Here is an 18836-nt window from a genome sequence, read left to right on the forward strand (position 1 = left end):
AAACAAATCTATGCAATCTTATTTGCTGTGAAACAAGAAACAAAATCAATTTTGAATGTTAGTGGCGCGGTTGTCGCAAGCGATGTCTGCGAAGAAAAGGAAGAAGATAGATAGAAACTTATGGTGAATTCCAATCGCAGAGCAGGAGCACTTCCAGAGCAACGTTTTCTTTCGGAGCAGAAAAGAGATAGCAGAGCTTTGAGCAGAAGCAGAAGCGCGGTGAGCTGAAGTATGGTGCCTGGATAGCGGTCGCTCAATGGAAGCGCACTTGGTGCGGACGTGAAAGACATTGCGTCATGTTTTGGGAATCCACACATCCACAGACGAGTTCAGCGCCTTCCGCCGCGCGCGATTCAAATCCAGCCAGGTAGCCGGCATATAGGAGGTATTCACGTGACGTCATCCGCTAGGGGCGCTAGCGGCCAGCGCAGAATTCGCCATACGCGTGGTCGTGCATGGGTCGTGTGTGTGGGCGCCGCACCCAGCCGCAGTATTCAACTCGTTCTGATCCGTGGGGTAAGCCTTTCGCGCCTTTACAGTATTTCTGCGTGCGCCAGCGAAAACCATGCGAGCGAGTGGATACACCCGTGGACTTCGTGGAACAAGAAAAACGACTGTGTGAACAAAATGTTTGACTTTGTGAAAACACCGGCTCGTACGACCGCGGTAACTTCGTCGAGGTGTGTCGTGTACTACAAGACCACTGATTCGCGTTGAATTCCCTGACATCGGTGCCTGCCACGTGAAGTGCGGTCTGAAGTTTTGCGACAGGTGAAGAAATTAAAACGTACTAAGCCACGAATGTGTTTTAATTTTTGGCAAGAAAGCGAGGCCAAGAGCCACACATGCGTGAGGGTGTCGATGACCGGCGTGTCGTTTTTAGAGGTGAGCACATTGCGACGGTCTGTTCGCTCAGTCACCTCCTCCGACTTGCAAGTAACAAGTTACAACTTTATCAAGCGTTATCGCTGTAAATTGCGTTTTTGCGAACCTAGGTTCCATGGGTTATGTGCATTTCGAGCAGAGCTACGTAGCCGATACTAAATTTGTAAAACATGCTCTCTGGGTGGGCCGTTTATCCTGCGAGGACATGACAGTACTTTTTTTTCTCGACCTTCTGTCACCCAAATTAAGCAACTGCATTGATTCGCTTTACTGCTGGAACAGCGCCTGTGGAAGCTTCGGCAGTTTGCCGACTACCGCCACTAAAAGTGTATGTTTCGCTGCCATGCCAGCTTTGGAATTTGAGAATTTAATGCGCTCGCTGTCTTTTCACGATGTGTTCTGCCTCAGTGGCAGCCAACAACGGGTTTAACGAGCTGCAAGTCGTTTTTCGCTAAATGGGTAACCGGCCACTTTTGCTGTCGAGCTGTTGCACGGGTGACGCCTGGTGCAACACTGAACAGCGTGTAATGTCCCGGAGCATCAAAATATCGCTGCAAACTCCATGCCCATAAAGGGCTCAACAAAGAAAAGTGTATGTGGACGTATTTACCAGCTTGGTAAAACTTTGCGGATCACTTCCAATATACGGCGGGCACCTGACAGCGAACCTGAAACAGCGCGAGCCGACGCGCGCCGATGCCACCGGCGACCTCCGACATGGCGGACGAGGCGGGACGATGCTCGCGCCATCTGGTAGTACGACCTCAGTGAAAACTTTATATTTGGGAGCCTTAAGGGATTACATGCTAATGACGGGTCGGCTCTTGGCTGCGTGTTGTGGCCGGAAGCTGGTGCTTCCCAGCGACACCCAAAGCCCAGTCCGTCAGCCGCTTTTGAACGGCCGGGTCAGAGCTGGACACCGCAGCCTCCCATCGCTCGAGGTCGGAGAGATGCCAAGTGGCTGGAGGGTGGAATTCCGAGCATTTGATCATAATATGCTCAAAATCAGCTTTAGGTGCCCCACACAGGGTGCACTGCGGCGAGAACAGTGCTGGATGGATCAAAGATAAGAAAGCAGGGGAATGTACGGGACTGAAGCTGGCGCCACGTCACCTGTTGTAGCTAGTCATAGATTTATAAGGAGGAGGGTAGATGGTTCGTTGATCACGGTAATGGAGAGAGATTTTGTGATAGGATACCATGCGCTCGCGAGCATCTCCCCAGGCAGTGGCAGTCCCTGCTCGGCTGACGTATCCTCGAGCAAAAGAGTGAGCTGCTTCGTTGCCTGGGTGACCCGTGTGAGCGGGCACCCATATTAGTTGAATAGGGTGATCGGGTGGGGGGAGGGAGGCGAGGAACCGGAAGGCTGGGGTAGAGATCCGACCAAACGCCGGCGCAAGCGGCACTGTTTGGTTTCTAGCCGGTATTCATGTTCAGAAAGTTATACTAACCGATATTTGCGCGAGACAGTGGGTTACTTCCAGTTATGTACTAGACTGCGTCGTCCCCTATCCCTAGTGCGGACGGAGGAGCATAGTCTTGTTCATAATTTTAGCATCCGCGGAAGGGGAACCTTGGCTTTCAGTTGCTCCGGCAGCTCGCTGCGGTACGCAGTGTCTGTCATTTTTGTTTTTTTCTTGTGCCGTTTAATTTGCCTGGTGGTTTCAGAAGGCCGTGTGTGTGTGCGTGCGTGCGTGTGCGGTGTGCGTGCGTGTGTGTGTGTGTGCTGGTTTGGTTTGTGGGGTTTAACGTCCCAAAACGACTCAGGCTGAGAGACGCCGTAGTGGAGGACTCCGGAAATTTCGACCACCTGGGGTTCTTTAACGTGCACTGACATCGCACAGCGCACGGGCGCCTTGCTTTTCGCCTCCAACGAAAAGCGGCCGCTGAGGCCGGGATTCGATCACGCGTCCTGGGGAGCAGTGTGTGTGTGTGTGTGTGTGTGTGTGCGCGCGTGTGTGTGTGTGCGTGCGTACGTGCGTGTGTGTGATTCAGACCAGACGCATGACACGGGACCACGCAAGCGCGGCTTTCAGGCCCAGCGGTACCCGAGCAGTGAAGAGGCAATTCCCATGCCCATTGTTCTATTGTCTGCGATTGATTGCAGGGAACCCGAACTAGTTTAGACGCGTTCCAGCAACGACCGTCGCTCATCAAAAAGCTATTTTTGCCTTTTCTGCCGACAATCTTGAAAGGTCCCGTGTAGTTTACCGACGCTTTGCCACCGTCTGCTGTCTTGCGTACACGAACGAGGTCCCCTACTCTAAAGGCTGGTCTTTTCGCACCTCGCCTCCTGTCCGTATACTGTTTTGCATACATCTGCTTCGCCCTAACCCTAGCAGGAACATTTTTATTCGAACCGGCATGGCCACCCTCTCTTGTCGGCAACCCACTGTATTGAGTCTTGTCCTTGGCTGGCGCCCGTGGAGCAACTTAGTTGGTGACACACCCGTTGTCGCATGCGGCGAGATAGTCAACCACAGCAGCCTGGAGGGGCCGTTGCTCCAATCGGGCAACCTGCATGAGATCTTTCAGCACGCGATTAAAACGTTCAATCGCGCCGTTTCCCTGTGGATAGTACAGCGAAGAACAACGATGCGCAATACCCCTCTGTCTCAAGAATGTTTCAAACATTTGCGAACTAAACTGAGGCCCATTATCTGTGACAATTTCTTCCGGATAGCCTTCTCGGCTGAACACAGTCTGCAAAAAATCGATCACACTCTGTGACGTCACTTTAGATGAAAAGGCAACCTCAGGCCACTTGGAATGATAATCGATCAGCGATATCATGTACCTACAGTTTGAAGGGGCCAAGCCAATCGGTCCCACTATATCCATTGCTAACTTCTGCCATGGTAGCGCTGTAAACGTCACCGGCTGCAGCGGTGCAAACGACGGTTTAGCGGACTTGTCCGCGGCCTGGCATATATGGCAAAAATGGATTGCTTCTTCTACCTGTTTATTCAAACGCGGCCACCAGTAAATATCACGTAGTCTCTGCTTCGTCCTCACAATTCCTGGGTGACCTTCGTGCACAAAACCAACAAGGAGCAAGATTAATTCACTCGGAACAACTACCTGCTCGCCGCGCATCAAAAGGCCATCGACGACAGAAAGCTCTTCCCGCATGTTAAAGTACGGCATTACTTATGCTGGCAAAGCTTTTCTAGGCGCCCAACCATGTACCACGTGCACAACAACCTGTTGCAGTGTGCTGTCTGCAGCAGTGGCCACCTGCAGCCGTTCCTTTGTTAGGCACTCTGATACAACGGCCACAATTTCTTCCTGCATCGTCTGCTGCGAATCACAGTCAAGAGGTAGGCGTGAAAGCACATCGGCCACGACATTTTGCGATCCCTTTTGGTACTCTATGTCGAAGTTATAGTACAAAAGTTGAGCTAACCATCTGGATATACGCAAAGGTCGGCGTCCTGTACCGGCAGCTGAAAGTAACGTCACCAGTGCCTGGTGGTCCGTATGTAACAAAAATTTTCTACCCCACAAGTAGACGTGCCAGCACTCGCACGCGAAGAGACAAGCAAGGGCCTCACGTTCCCCAGCGGAGTACTTCCGCTCAGCAGGAGTCAGGGCACGTGATGCGAAGGCCACCGTGCGTACGCTGTCACCATCGCGTTGCTGAAGAACGGCTTCCAGACCCTTATCAGAAGCATCTGTCGTAACAATTACATCAAGGTCTGGGTTAAACATTTGTATGACTGGGCTTGAAGACAAAGCTGTCTTAACAAGCTGGAAGCTACGCTCAGCCTCATCATCCCACGTGAACTGCTGATCAGACCGCAGTAACCTTCTAAGCGGCTCGACGAGATCAGCAAATCGCGGCACAAACCGAGCATAGTAACCAGCGAGACCCAAAAATGACCTCAAAGTGGCAACATCGTTAGGAGCAGGCACTTTGGCAATAGCGTCAACCTTAGACTGCAATGGTGTGAGCCCTTTTGAGCTCGCCGTATGCCCTAAAAAGGATAGTTCTGAAACAGCAAATGTGCATTTCTGGTTGAGCTTCAAACCTGAATCACCAATGCGTTTTAGCACCTGGTGTAGATTCTTGTGGTGCTCCTCACGTGTCTTGCCCCACACAATCACATCATCAATGTAACAAAGTACGCCTTTACAATCTTTCAAAATATGCTGCATCATTCTCTGAAAGGCTGAAGGGGCAGATGCAAGGCCAAAACACACTCTCTTAAAACGAAACAATCCTTCGTGTGTGATAAAGGTGGTTAGTCCCCGACTTTCCGGAGCCAGTTCTAGCTGGTGGTATGCCGACGCTAAGTCGAGCTTTGAGAAGCACGTTCCTCCAGCTAGTTCATGAAGTAATTCCTCTGTATGCGGGAGAGGAAAAGCATAAAGAGGAAACCTAATTGAACCGTCCTTCTTCCTCACGACGACGATCGGTGAAATCCACTCCGATGCGTCGACAGGTTCAATTATATCTTCGGCCAGCAGGCGTTGTATCTCTACTGATACCTGTTGCCGTAGCGTGAGCGGCAGGCGTCTGAGTTTCTCAACGACTGGTTTCACAGATGAACGGCATTTAACATGGTGAACAAAGCCTTTCACATGCCCTAACTGTTCAGTGAACAAGTGCGCAAACTAGTGCGTGAATTCTGAAGGCAGTGAATCAGGGCACGTCACCTGGCAGCAATTCAAGGTAGAGCCGTTGATAGTGATTCCTAGGCTCCGAACGGCATCAAGCCCCAGCAGCGAAGTGCCCTTAGTTGTGACATGAAAAAGCACACTGGCTCTGTTTCCCTTGTAAGATACGTCAACAAGAAAGCAACCGCTTAACTTGATTTGTTCTCCGGAATAGTTACACAAATTGGCAGTCGGTGGTCGTAATGAGTACGTGTCGGCTAGATATTTGTGGTAGTGCTCTTCACTGAGCAAAGAAACCGTAGCGCCTGTGTCGACAATCAACGACAATCTTATCTTCCCGATGGAAATGTTGGCTCGAATATCTTTCGCCGATGCATTACGGCCACCGATTTGAAGTACCGTGACGGCGTTGGCCTTCTCGGGCTTTCGAACGGCATATTTCATTTTCTTCGATCTGCACATGCTTGAAAAGTAACCAATTTTTCCACAAGATGGCAACGCTTGTTCCTCGCCGGACATGCAGTCGAGTTAGCCATATGCGATGACGAGCCGCACCTGTAGCAACTTCCTTGCTCAGAGTCTGACCTTTTTCGCACATATTGAATCTTGTTCACAGTGCTATATGCGCGAATTCCACGAGCTCTTGTTGTGTTTGCTCAATTTGCTTCCCGATGTCAACAGCACGCTGCAATGTAAGCGAAGATCCTTCATAAAGCATGCGTTCACGGACCGCTCCACCAAATCATTCGTAGCGCTCGCGAAATGCGTATCCAGAGCAGCAAGCGCGTCCTTGAACTGGTCCACCTTGTCCTCGGCCTTGGCATCAGCAGTCGCGTCTGCTCCTTGTGCAAGGATGCTGTAGAATATTCGCTGGCCTTCAACCCCGAGCGAGTTTAGCAGAATTGCCTTGCAACGCTTCGGCTTCAGTTCATCGCCGCCAATGGCCTCCAGGAAATTCAGGAATACGCGTTTCCACTGCTGCCAAGGCACAGCCGGGTCACCGGGTGCAGGCAAGAAAGGGGGCGGTGCTGGGAAACACCCGAGTGACATGGCTCCGATACTGATCCTCGTCGCCAATATGTGGTGTCTGAGTCAGACCAGACGCATGACACGAGACCATGCAAGCGCAGTATGCAAAAAACCCTCCTTTATTCGTCACAGTGAAGCCACTTATATAGGGAATCATATTGAATGACGATGACGATATGTACACTGAAAGAAACGAAACTGAAACAAGAAATAAGGGTACAACATGTGTGTGTGTGTGTGTGCGCGTGTGTGTGTGTGTGTGTGTGTGTGTGTGTGTGTGTGTGTGTGTGTGTGTGCGTGTGTGTGTGTGTGTGTGTGTGTGTGTGTGTGTGTGTGTGTGTGTGTGTGTGTGTGTGTGTGTGTGTGTGTGTGTGTGTGTGTGTGTGTGTGTGTTACGGTTTCGCGAGGCTCACACCTCCGGGTCAGTGCTTTCACATTTAAAAGAAATGGAGTGGGGGACACATTTAATTGTTCAAGATCACACAAAAGTTCATTCGATACTAGAACTACTATTCTAGTTTTGCTGTGCGTAAATTTAAGGCTGTAGGACAAGCAGTTTTGGAGTCACTAGTACTGTGAGGAAGCATTACAGAAATCTTCAAATTGGGAAGGTAAATAAAAACTATCAATATAACTAGACAAAACTTGCCACAGTACGCTAGTATAATTTCCGGCACAAGTGGTAACAATACTAATTCTGTGCACCCTGGTACAGAGCAGGTATTCATGCGCAAAATAGCAAAATTTCGCTGAAACGCGTTAAATGCGTCTTTCATAGGCGAGTCGCTCTGAGACACCGGAAAACCAGATGCAGTTGAATGCACACACATGTTGAGCCCATTTACTACTAGATAAATATCTTTCCTACACGTAGGCCAAACGAAAATGTATCAAGTAGCTTATTCAGAACAGTTTGATGTAGGTCATATAAATGAAACAATTGAATTCGTCATGTGAAGTTGACAATGAAGCTTCACTGTATCAATATGTGTCGATTGACGGAAGTACATTAAGCTTTCTGATGATGCCTACATTGCGCTGTTTGAACAAGAACAACGTGCCCAGTGCTTGCGCAAACACGGCCTATAATTATAGGAGACAGTTAAGCTCCGCCTTTAAGGGTATGACGCGATAGCGTAGGCTACCAGCCCACAATTAAAGCCCCGCCCTAACCAAGCCGCGTGAAAGTGCCTGCGTGGTCTATGGGTAATGTGAAAGCAATTGTGGCCTGGCAGACTCATTCTGATATCACCCTCCCACGTGAAAGGAGAAGCCCGAGTTGGCAGCTCCTGCCAAGTGTCGCCTGTCAATTAAACGCCATTGTTCATGATGTTGCCTCTATGCTATCGCGTTAAAATCGAGCATTCGCACTGTCAGACTGGGACGCCCCTTGCAAGGGTACGATCCTCGTTCGTGCACCTTCCCATCTACGTAGTAGGCGAACATATGCCTGCCAGCTGTGGCAGGTAGCAACAAAGCAAAACATCACCTGTAACGGCAACCAGGTGGCAGAGTGAAAGATGGAAATGTCCGAGCACTTTTAGTAACGCGGTCACCTGTCCACCTCGTGATTTTTCGCTCAACGCCGGCAACGCCAGCGGCAGATTTTACTAACATATCACAGTAAAAAAAAATTGTTGAAAAACACAGAAATTTTCTGGCAGCTGTCCTGCCAGAAATTTTCTGTTCTGCTATGTTTTCTGTTTTTGATTTTTCCGTGATTTTACAGTTTTTTTTTTTTTTGTTTGTTTACAGCTGACAGAACATTTTCGAAAATTGGCAAAAATGTTTTGGTATACGGCGTTTTCTGTTTATTTTTTCTTCTGTCGCGGTTAAAAGAATTATGCAAATATATCTTTTTTACTTGTCTTTTATCTGACATGTCTTTCTGCATCTAACAACAATAAAATTGTTGCCAATTTCTTCAATCAACACTATTTTTAAGGCGAAAGCCGTGCTCATCGCAGGAATATGTGTCGGCGCTGGCAATACTCGATGGCAGCCATAAAGTTGGCCGCGCAACAGCCGTTGTCTAGCCACCGAAAAGGGAAGTGAATAAATGTATAACAGATACCACTGTAGCAGGGAGCCAACTTCTCGTTTGTCCTAATATATGCTCATAGTTACTAAAAACGGACCTCAATGTGGCGCCGCTAGTTATCTTCTTTCCAATCGAAATTGTGACGCAGCCAATCGTCGCACAACGCCTTCAGGGTTGTCATACCATTTCGCTTTCGTTTCAGCATTTACCTACTATTCGAGTAAAAATAAGTTTGCGGTATAAAATAGTCAGACGACAAAATATATATCGAATTGTTTGTTTTCGACGCACGCTTACTCATTATCACTCCTCATCCAGGCCCGGAGCATCGCTTGGCTGTTTCCCAGCCTGCAGTACTCGACGCAACCTCTCCGTTCCACCGCCCCGTCCTCCGTCATCCTACCTCGACCACGAGTCACTATAAAGGAGATACTGCCCCGAGACGCCACCCACATGACCATAAGACACAACGATCGAGATAGCTAATCGGCCATATGAACACAGTGACCCAAAATGCCGACAGACCCCAATGACCCAGGATGCCGCCGCATACATAAACATATCAGCCCTGCCCATACCATGCATGCGGTGCGTGCCATGGTCCTCGGCCATCGGATCTTGGCGACCTGTGGTCCGAAAGCATCTTGGACCAGGATTCACCGGGGAATCATCGTAGCGACAGGCCGTTGTCTTCTTCCTGCTCTTCATCCAATCATGCCCATCGTCATGGTATGGATGTCATCGATATTGACTAACTTCCTCGTTCACGATCGGGACGATCGCTCGGTGGTGCGCTCGCGCTATGCCCGCCGCGATTCATTAAATTCATCTCACAGTCATCGGACATCATCTGTCTGCCTCCTTTATTTGTGTTTATCGACTTGCCGCGCCGTAACAATATTATCGAGGGAGTGAATAGCAGACGGCACTCTTCTATTTCTCTCTTGTCTGATTTGACTCAAACATAAACTTTAATGCTGACGGAAATGCAAGGTTCCTGGGCACTTCAGTGTATGAAAGAATGATCGACAGCTAGCCAAGTACGACCTCTTGACCTTTCTGACTCTATCAGAAGGCATTCGAGCTGGATAAAAATGCCATGAAAGTGTCAGAACTAAGCTCTATGTGCAGCTGTATATGGCGTTCTTCGAAGGCTCCCGCTGCTAGCGCCGATACAATGGACTTCCATTGGCGCCCAATATAAGCGGTGCACAGGGCGTACAGCCTGCATGATGGAGGATGAGGTGTAATGCAATCCCTATCTTCGCGTTAAATTCGATCGCAGTCATAACATGCAGGAGGAAGCTACACGGAACCTTGGAGAGGAGGCCGGATGCAACGCACTTGCCACTGTCCGTACTCCTTTGTCTGCCATTCAATGGGTGTAACGAGCAGCATTATCGGGCAATGATTCGTGTAAAATGCGCATGCGTGCAACAGCCGCACGAGTTGTGTTGTTCGCTAAATGGTACGTGACTCGCTTTTCCGAAGCATGACGTATGGTGGCCTCCTCGTTAGCTGAAATCGTTTTGTGTGTATGCGTTTTCTTACTTTAGCAGTCTGTTTTTTTTTTTTTATTTATACAAATACCGCACAGGTTCCAAACATGAAACATTGTGTTCTCTTTTTTTTTTTTTTTTTCATAAGAAATTAAGTGCAAGATTTAGTTCTCTTTGATCTTTGCCACAGCATTAGCGACAGGTCAATTTTTTATCGCCGAAAAAAAAACATTTCTATATTATTTGAGTTGATTTTACTAAATTTATCTTTGAACCATTTATGTCCAGTCGAAAATATCAAGAGCATTGTAACAGTTCAAATGCTAAAAACTGAGGTGCAGAAATTTTGTGTACATAACATCGTGTGGGGAGGCTGGCAATGAAAAAATTGTGGCACTGGATGCGAGGGCGAGCGATGCATATACTCATGAGAGTGGCTGATGCACTAACAGTATCTGACAACCACTGCATTAAGCCACTGCATTAGGTATTATGATTTTCATTAATCTCGCTAAAGCTACCAGGTTGAGCCGAAGACAATTTAATTGCCACTGGACACACATCGACAAGAGAATAATAAAGTTTGAAGAAGAAACTCGCTAACACCGCCAATGAGTGGTAGTAAGTGAAATTATTAGACATAACAAAAATAAAGTAAATGATTATTGTGGGCATACCACCGAAGCGGTATCATAGCTAAAATCTTGATTGCGCTATTTTTACAGTATACCCATGCATCTCTCATTAGTATCTATCAACGTACAGTACCTGCCAGGTTTGAATCGAAGGACGTGTGAGCGTGGCATTTGTCAATACCGAATCCGAAACCAAAATACTAGCTGATGCGATAACAGTAGGAGAGGGGGGGGGGGGGGTGCAATGAAGGCTAGAGTGAGCTCAAAAGCTGGAACCTCTGATCTGCCAATGGCCTTGACAACCAGAAAGTGAAAGTTTCAAACCATGCACGGAGATGGGCAGTGATGTTTCGGCACAAGAGCCTGACTATGATGGACGGCGTAAAAGTGAGCGAACGGCAGTGGCAGGCATATAGTATCGATTGGTACTTGGAGTACGTAGAGCTAGAGCATGTCCGTTCTCCAGCCTCGACCGCTGCTTTCAGCGCACCCGTTGTGTAACGACCAGTGAACGGATCACAGTCAGGGCCGCAGCCGCCGCTCCGCTTGCTGTGACAAAATTTGTGTGGTTCATATAAAAAGAAGCTTTCACGCTCATTAAGACTCGTGAAAAAGAACAAAGAAATAGCTCATTGTTGACACAAACGGTCTGAAAAACGCCTTTCTTCTCGTTAGTTGGCCCATTGCCTTATTATTTCCATATAAGGGATTAAGACGAATCGTGTACTTCATGTTGAGTGCTAAAAAACAAATTCTGCGTAACACGGGAAATTAGGTTTGGCATCAATTCGACCACTGAGCCTGGAGATCCGGGTTTCACCCCAGCCGCGGCAGCCGTGTTTCAAGTCAGCCGTTCAGATGGAGAAGTAAGGGCCCAGGTGGTTGAAATTGTCCAGAGATCTCTTTTATGGGTTTCCTCATAGCCTGAGTCGCTTTGGGGTACGCTAAACCTCGGAAGACATAAACCACAGCCGGTTCAAATCATAACGTTTAAGAAGCGAACAGATGCACGCAACAGCAGAAGTGTGCACTTGGCACCACTTTTATAGCAAACCTTCTTCTTCTATCTTCCCTGTATTCATTTCAATGCGAAAGTATATTTGTCCCATCAGTGGCGTGGACAGGACTTGTGGACAGAGCGTGTCCGCACAAACCTTCGATAAAGAAAAAATTCATTGTCGCCACTAGCTTTCGAATCCAATCCAGAACGATCAGACATTATACTATCCCCCCCCCCTCCTTTTTTTTTTTTTTTTTTTTGGCTCTAAAGCGTTATACCTTCGCCACAGCCGGTCACGCCTCGTGTAAAACTGCAAAACACTATTGCGCTGTGCAGTAAACGTCGTCGTCTTCATCAAGTTCCATTATGCGTCGCTCCTTATTTAGACTAGGTAAATACGCCACACACATACGTAATTTCGTTGAGTTTGGCCCTGGGTCGTTAACATAGTGTCGGGCGAATTCAACAGGCGGCATGACAGAACTCGCAATGCTTACCATTACTGCACCTAAGCAGACTTGGTGCACGACTGAATATTTTTTTTCCTTTTTGTTTTTTGCCGGCATCGCTGCCCCAGAGCATCCTTAGGTTCATGGTTCGTGAAAATGATATGAAATTTGGTGCGACCCCATTGCTATTCTTCACGTTAATAGTCGGGCCACAAGAAATTGTTTTGGGATCCTGGCTGGGGCTTGCAGGCTTATCATTTTGTAACCATAACTAGTTAGGTCACAAAATAATTTTTGCGTCCTGCTGGGGTTTTGCGGCCTTATTATTCTGTAACCGTACCTAGTAAGGGCATAAGAAAATATTTTGCATCTTGGCTGAGGTTTTGCAGGCTTATCATTCTGTCACCATTTACTAAGGCGGCACGATCTAGCTGAGCCAAGCAACCATTCGGGTCTCAATTAATACGACCTTAAGCTCTCTTACCTGCAAGGACCCTTTATTGTGGCTTTATGGACGACGTCTGAAATCGCATTCAAAGTGGGAAATTCAAACCACTAGTTGAGGTTCTGCTACGGAAACCCAGTGACCATTGAGTTGAAAGTGTTTTATTAAAAAGGAAAGCCCATGGCTTTGGCGGTGGTAACGGGGAGTAGACAGGGTCTTCAGAGCTTGTAGGGTCGCCAGTACCTACCATTGCTCTGATCAGGTCCCTGACGGAGCAATAACTGGCAAATAATATTTGTATTTTAGAGTCCATTGCTTGAAGGGAACGGTAGTTCAAGCGGTAGGGTTCGATCTTGGAGCGTCAAGCAGTAAGGACAGGGCAATCTCAGAAAGGGTGGGGTATGCCGCCAAAATGTTGAGCATATGATGATGCAAGGAGGGTGGGAAGGTAAATGTGTATATTCCACACGCCAAGGCGGCTGCGGCATTGCCACCGCGACTCATCATTGAGACCTGGGTCCACAATGAATGACAACGGTTCTGGTCGCGAGTTGGTGGCGTTCAAGGATGCGCTATATGGCCATGGCGGTTTCGCCTGCCGAACCCAGAGTAGCAATCACGCGCAACACTACGCAGTATCACTGGTCTGCCTAAACGAGCATCAAAATCCTGTGAACGTCTGAATTCTATACGCAATGCGTAATCCAAGAAATGCCTTTGTATAAAGGCTCTACTGAATATCAATCAATCAATCAATCAATCAATCAATCAATCAATCAATCAATCAATCAATCAATCAATCAATCAATCAATCAATCAATCAATATATTTTATTTTTCCAGAAAACAAGCTGGATGGTCTCCTGGGTTAAAAGCTACACGTACGCAATACACGTACGCATCGTGTATTTCCAGGCTCGCTGGCGGCATTTAGGGCTTTAATTTCAGCCTAAATGAATGTGAACTGCCCTTATGCAAATTGTCCGCCAACCAATACGATTTATGTGCGACAACGAGTGCCTAATATAACGCACTCTAAGACCCGGACGTACGTACATACAGTGTCACATGGCGGCGACTGCGGTCCAGCAGGCAAGGAGACAGGGGAAAGATTCCAAAAAAAGCCTTTATTCAAGGACTGACTTGGGCTCAGGAAGAGGTTGGCAATTCGGCGGCGGCGATATCAATATGCGTGCTCGGCGGTCGACGAAGAGCATAATCAGCGTTGCTCTTGGCTTCGCTATATTTGAAAGTTGGCCAAGAAGTTTTAAAGTAAAAAAAAAAACAAACAAAAAACGCAACGTAACCACATCAATCTCGAACAACACAAAACCCGTTGCATGCGGCTTTATTAACATTCGAGACATACCTGGCTGCATCTTGCATTACGAACAAAGAGATTATGCTACGTGCTGACAGTTTCGAACATCAAAAAACGCCATAAGCATTCGCGGCCGTATGCACATCAACGCAATGACCTTACGTGCCGATATTATCATTTATTAACTGGATTAGCCGTTCATGCCTATAGTCCTTTATTTATCAAACCTAAGTTAAGACAAGAAAACAGTCATGTATGGACTGGCGGACATTCAGGATAGCTCAGGTGGAGATTCAGGGTAGGTCAGAGTCCTTCTAGAGGCCCATGACGTCACTCCCGATGGTCTTGACAGAGATCCGCTCTTTCATTCTAGTGATCTGGTCCGACGAAAAGTGATTCCTCCAGTCTCCCACAATACCTTTTCGCACAAAATCTGCCGTGACCGGCTTCTTGAAAAGCTCTCCCAAGGTTGCCATTATAGACCTCATAGCTTCTGGTATCGCCTCTATGGGTATGCAGGTCAGGTCCTTACTCCAGTTATTAATCTCGGAATAGAACTTCTTCATATGCTCGAAACTGATAGCGGCAAGAATCTTGTCGAAAAGTTCAGGATTCTGTCGCAGCTTGTCACCATACTTCTTCTTGTCTAAAAAGTCGGCGATCTTGATGACCCAACCACGAGTATCTTCCTTGAGGCCTTCGTAGGTCAGGAATAAAACGTTGCTGTCATCGCGATGTTTGCACCATGACAAGAGGTGGTCGAAGTAGTCGCCGTAGTCTACCTTTCCTTCAACGAACATGTCAAATAACTTATCGAACATACCATCTTCATGCAACTGCGGAAAAAAAATTCCTCATGTGGTAGAACAGCGACACGCAACAGTCGTACGGGTTGCGAGTGGTGTAGATGTACTTGGCCTTTTCCGAGTAAGGCACCTTGTTGAAAGGCAAGTGGGTCTTGATGGCTCCAGGTCGCGGCATGGTACGCGTAGCGTCGGCTCCCATGAATTCCAGGAAAGGGGTCGTGCTCATGAATTCCAGGACGTTTCCCGGTGGCACGCCGTCACGATAGATACTGTACACGATGTGCTGCACCCATGTGGTGCCGCACTTCGGGTAGCTCGCCACGAAGACGTCGCCGTCCAGAGGTTTGTAGGACAAAGCGGAGCGCACGTTCTGTTCCGGGTAGCCGTAGTTGAGGTACAGTCCATCCACGTCCCGAAATGCATTTTCAAGTGGGAGTCCGGTTATGCATTCCTGAAGCAAAATCACATAAATTCGGCATGAGAGACCGCAAGAAAGTGCGACATAGAGCTGCCGCATGCAATCAGTGTCAAGGTCTGAAATATGTTACGTGCTGCGCTCTGGAACCAGGAGGTGATGGTTTGATGATAAAAACATTTATGACACAATAAAGCAGAGACTATTGCGACGTACTACATTGAAGCCTTTCCTAAAATGAAAACTTTATGAGATTATTGCGAAGAATGAAATGACAGCCCTTCTTCTACGATGCATCCCGAATGACAAGCTGTCCGTGGAGAGGGTCCGCAGACAAATGGACAGTATACGTCTTGCAGTCAGAGGCTCTGATAGATTTTCTGATACCGTTCATACACATTGCTAGCTTGGTTTAAAGAGGCGTCATCGAGATATGATCAGGCACAACTAGCGGTCTTAACTAAAGTGGAATAAATAATACGCTGAACCCAGCTGGAGATGGCCACGCACTGTGACTTCCGAACGTCAATGGTTCTGAAGGTCACTTCAAGCTCACTTTTTTTTTTCTGCCTGACAAACAATGCCAAGACACTCTGAGCCGTCTGGGAAACTGCGGTAACTGGGGTAAAAAGTATTGTTTTGCGATCGCTTCAGGATATTCAGTGCGCTTGAGTGTTGTATAGATTAAGAATTTGGTGCAGGTTAGTCGATTATTCATCGTAGAAGCGGCACGTCAAAGAAACGGGGACACAAGAGAAGGCACACTCAGCGCTTGTCCTGTCTTCTATATATGCATTTGACCCCGTTTTTTTTTTTTTTTTGCACTGCCGCTTTCCTTTGGTGTTGTATGGTTCATGGTCCCCTGGTGAAACAAAGTGTGCCCGGCACACGCTGTTAAAGGCACCCAGTGCGCCAATTGTGAATGAATATGTTCAAATGACACAATGTCAGCATACCGCGCTTCTCCGTGAGTAGACATCAAAATTTGAATGCACGGTTAGAGCGACCAATTTGGTATTTACAGTGCACAAGCTTATCGATCATCGTTGTTGAGCTGTCCCAAGGCCCTCAATTTTTCAGAAAATAAATGTTATTTTGCATAAATATGTGACAACGTACGTGACAGAAGAGGATCTCCACAGCTTGATGTGTCCCTTCTCACTGGCTAAGCGGTCAAACCTAGTGGTAATAAAAATCGCTAAGTAGTCGGAAAGCTTCTGGACTTTAAAGTATACGGGTTATATCATACGACACCAGTGCCATCCAACTCATAGAAAGTTGCCGACGCATAGTTGTCGCTGTTAAAGAGGGTCGAGGAACACAACAAATATGCACCCCGGCTGCATCTTTCTTGCAGGTTCCCTTTTCGAGAAGATCCGGGGACGCCATATTGGGCTGATCTCGCCTCCTGTTCTTGCTGTTCTCCGCCACCTTAGTCAGACGATAAGAAGAGGCCTACAGTCGGTCGATCAAGTGATTTGATGCCAGAATGGCAGCTAAGGAGTTGAAAACCTGCGCATGGTGCTTGCAGTGGCACGAAAGAAAAAAAAGCGATTGATAAGTGTGGCTCGGTAAGGTTGCATTGACAAGAGACAAGTATAAAAGGCGCGTACATGCGTGTTGAGCGTGCCGTATAGAGATTAGCTCTCATTCGGAAATACAGCATCTCAAGGAGCTGCAAAAAAAAAAAAAATTACGAGGGACTTTAGCGACTAAAGTACTGAAAGCCTGAGTGCCGCATTCTGCTACGCAACTGCTGGCGTGTCGTGCGCCATAACATAATCAGGCGGTTTCTCCTCCTCCTCCTCTGAAGAAGAATTCCCACTAGCGTGCACTTTCAGACAAATTACGCAGCTGTACCAAAACAGACCCAGTCTTTACCCCCCCCTCCCTTTTTTTGTAAAGGGTTAACGAGAGCGGAGGAACGCGTGTTTCTTCGCCTCCTTACGAACACCATGATGTGCCTGGCATCACTTAAACACTTTGACAATGCCTTCTCCAGAGAGTGCCCGCGCTGGGGGGAATGTCCTCGAACCTCTTTTACATAGTGTGGGCGTACCCCTCCAACCCTGCCTTTGCACCTAACCCAAACCCCACCCTAGAGGACTGGGAGGCGACCCTACTTGCCTGCTCCGACCTGAAAGCCCTAAAGGCGTTGGTCAAACGAGCAATGGCGGCAGCGGAAGTAACTGGGGTCCCGTACTATGGACTCCACCTAGAGTTTGTGAGGGGCACTAAGCCTGACCCCAGAGCAACCTGCATATAAATCTCTTTTTAATAAACGTTTTCACCGCCCCCGTTGCCGACGGGGAAAACGGAGTTGAACGTAACCAGAACATCCTTGAAATGAGCTGAACTATTTTAGCCTGACGTACTCTTGTCACCATGACAATAGCACTGTAGCGCCGCGACAGAACACAAAGTACAAAGTTATTTTACAAATGATTACGTTACGACGTATGCCTATCCTACAGAAAAAGGAAATGTTATAACAAGTTCATGAGACGTATATAAAGAAAGGGACGAGGCAGAAATACTTGGACAATTGACGAGCAGTCAGAGATGCAAATATCGATGAAACCTATCGCCTTTATTTAGGAAGAGCTTAACAAGACCTCGCCATCAGACCTCTCGGTACAGTACTTCAATGGCAATGCATGTACTTCCATAAAGCCTAACGTGGGAAGGCTGACAATGAAGAAATTTTGGCACTATAGGTGTGAAGGAGGACGATTCGTGGTCACGGCATTGGTTCACGCTCTGACGGCATCAACAATATGCGTATTGCACTCTTCATTAGGCTTGCTAAAGAGACCAGACTGTATCTAAGATAGATAAAATACGAGTGAGCACATATAAAGTTACAAAAAAAGTCGGTTGGAAGAAACTCGTTGTCACTTCAGCGAGCATAGCACTGAAATCGGTCTCGTAAGACAACACTCCAGATTTTGCTGTTCGTCTCTCAGCTGCACCGCTCCCGTTTTATTTCTGCAGTACCCACACGTCTACTACAAATTCGCACGGACGCTCAAGTTACCCGCGTACAACGGTCAACTGCTCAGCGAGGATTGATTTCTTCCAAATGTTATTCATGAAGCCAGTCGGTTCGGCGCTGTATTAGTCAATACCGTACTTGGGACCAAAATTAGTTGAAGCGTGAATAGTAATGCGCGGGAAACGAAAGCACTGGGTGAGTGTCAAAGCTGTAACCTCTGGTCTGCAATGGCTTTAACTGTAACCAGAAAGAGAAGGTTTCAAACCTTGGACGGAGATAACGCAGTGATGCTTCGGCGTGAGGGGGAGCAAACTATCGAGGCGGATGTAGCACCGATTGGCACACGAGGTGGAGTGGCTGTGCGTATGTTCTAGTTGTGTTGCTCCGACAACGGCTCGGCCGCCGCTTTCACAAAACCGTTGCGTAACAACCAGCGAGCGGATCGTAGTCAAGGCCGCCCGTGCTGTGACGTCGTTTGTGTGGTTCATCTAAAATGAGGAAGCTGATGGAGGCAAATGGCGCGCTCTGAGGAGGGCTGTGGACGTCGTGACGCGGCCTCTAAATAAAAACGTACTCATTGAGCGGCCGTAGCGTAGTCGTACGTTTCTGCTAAGTGCTTGGCAGACGAGGATGCCACGCGGAGTTTGCAAGCACAGCTAGCGGGTTATGGCTTTTTATCTATTTGAACATTTTGCGG

At 47.8% G+C, this 18836-nt stretch overlaps 2 pseudogenes across 1 annotated transcript; both read right to left on the reverse strand.

Moving 5' to 3' along the window:
• Nucleotides 1-5356: 5356 nt before the first annotated feature.
• Nucleotides 5357-6582, reverse strand: LOC146199508 (uncharacterized; annotated as a pseudogene).
• Nucleotides 6583-13718: 7136 nt separating this feature from the next.
• LOC146199509 (sulfotransferase 1C2-like) lies at nt 13719-18597 on the reverse strand (annotated as a pseudogene). The gene is made up of 3 exons (XR_014705090.1): nt 18405-18597; nt 16480-16668; nt 13719-15180 (listed from the first exon to the last, which is right to left on the reverse strand). The product of XR_014705090.1 is annotated as a sulfotransferase 1C2-like (transcript).
• Nucleotides 18598-18836: the final 239 nt, after the last annotated feature.

The sequence above is a fragment of the Amblyomma maculatum genome, chromosome 2 (assembly GCF_055883805.1).
Source record: "Amblyomma maculatum isolate TAMU_Amacu chromosome 2, ASM5588380v1, whole genome shotgun sequence".
NCBI lineage: Eukaryota > Metazoa > Arthropoda > Arachnida > Ixodida > Ixodidae > Amblyomma > Amblyomma maculatum.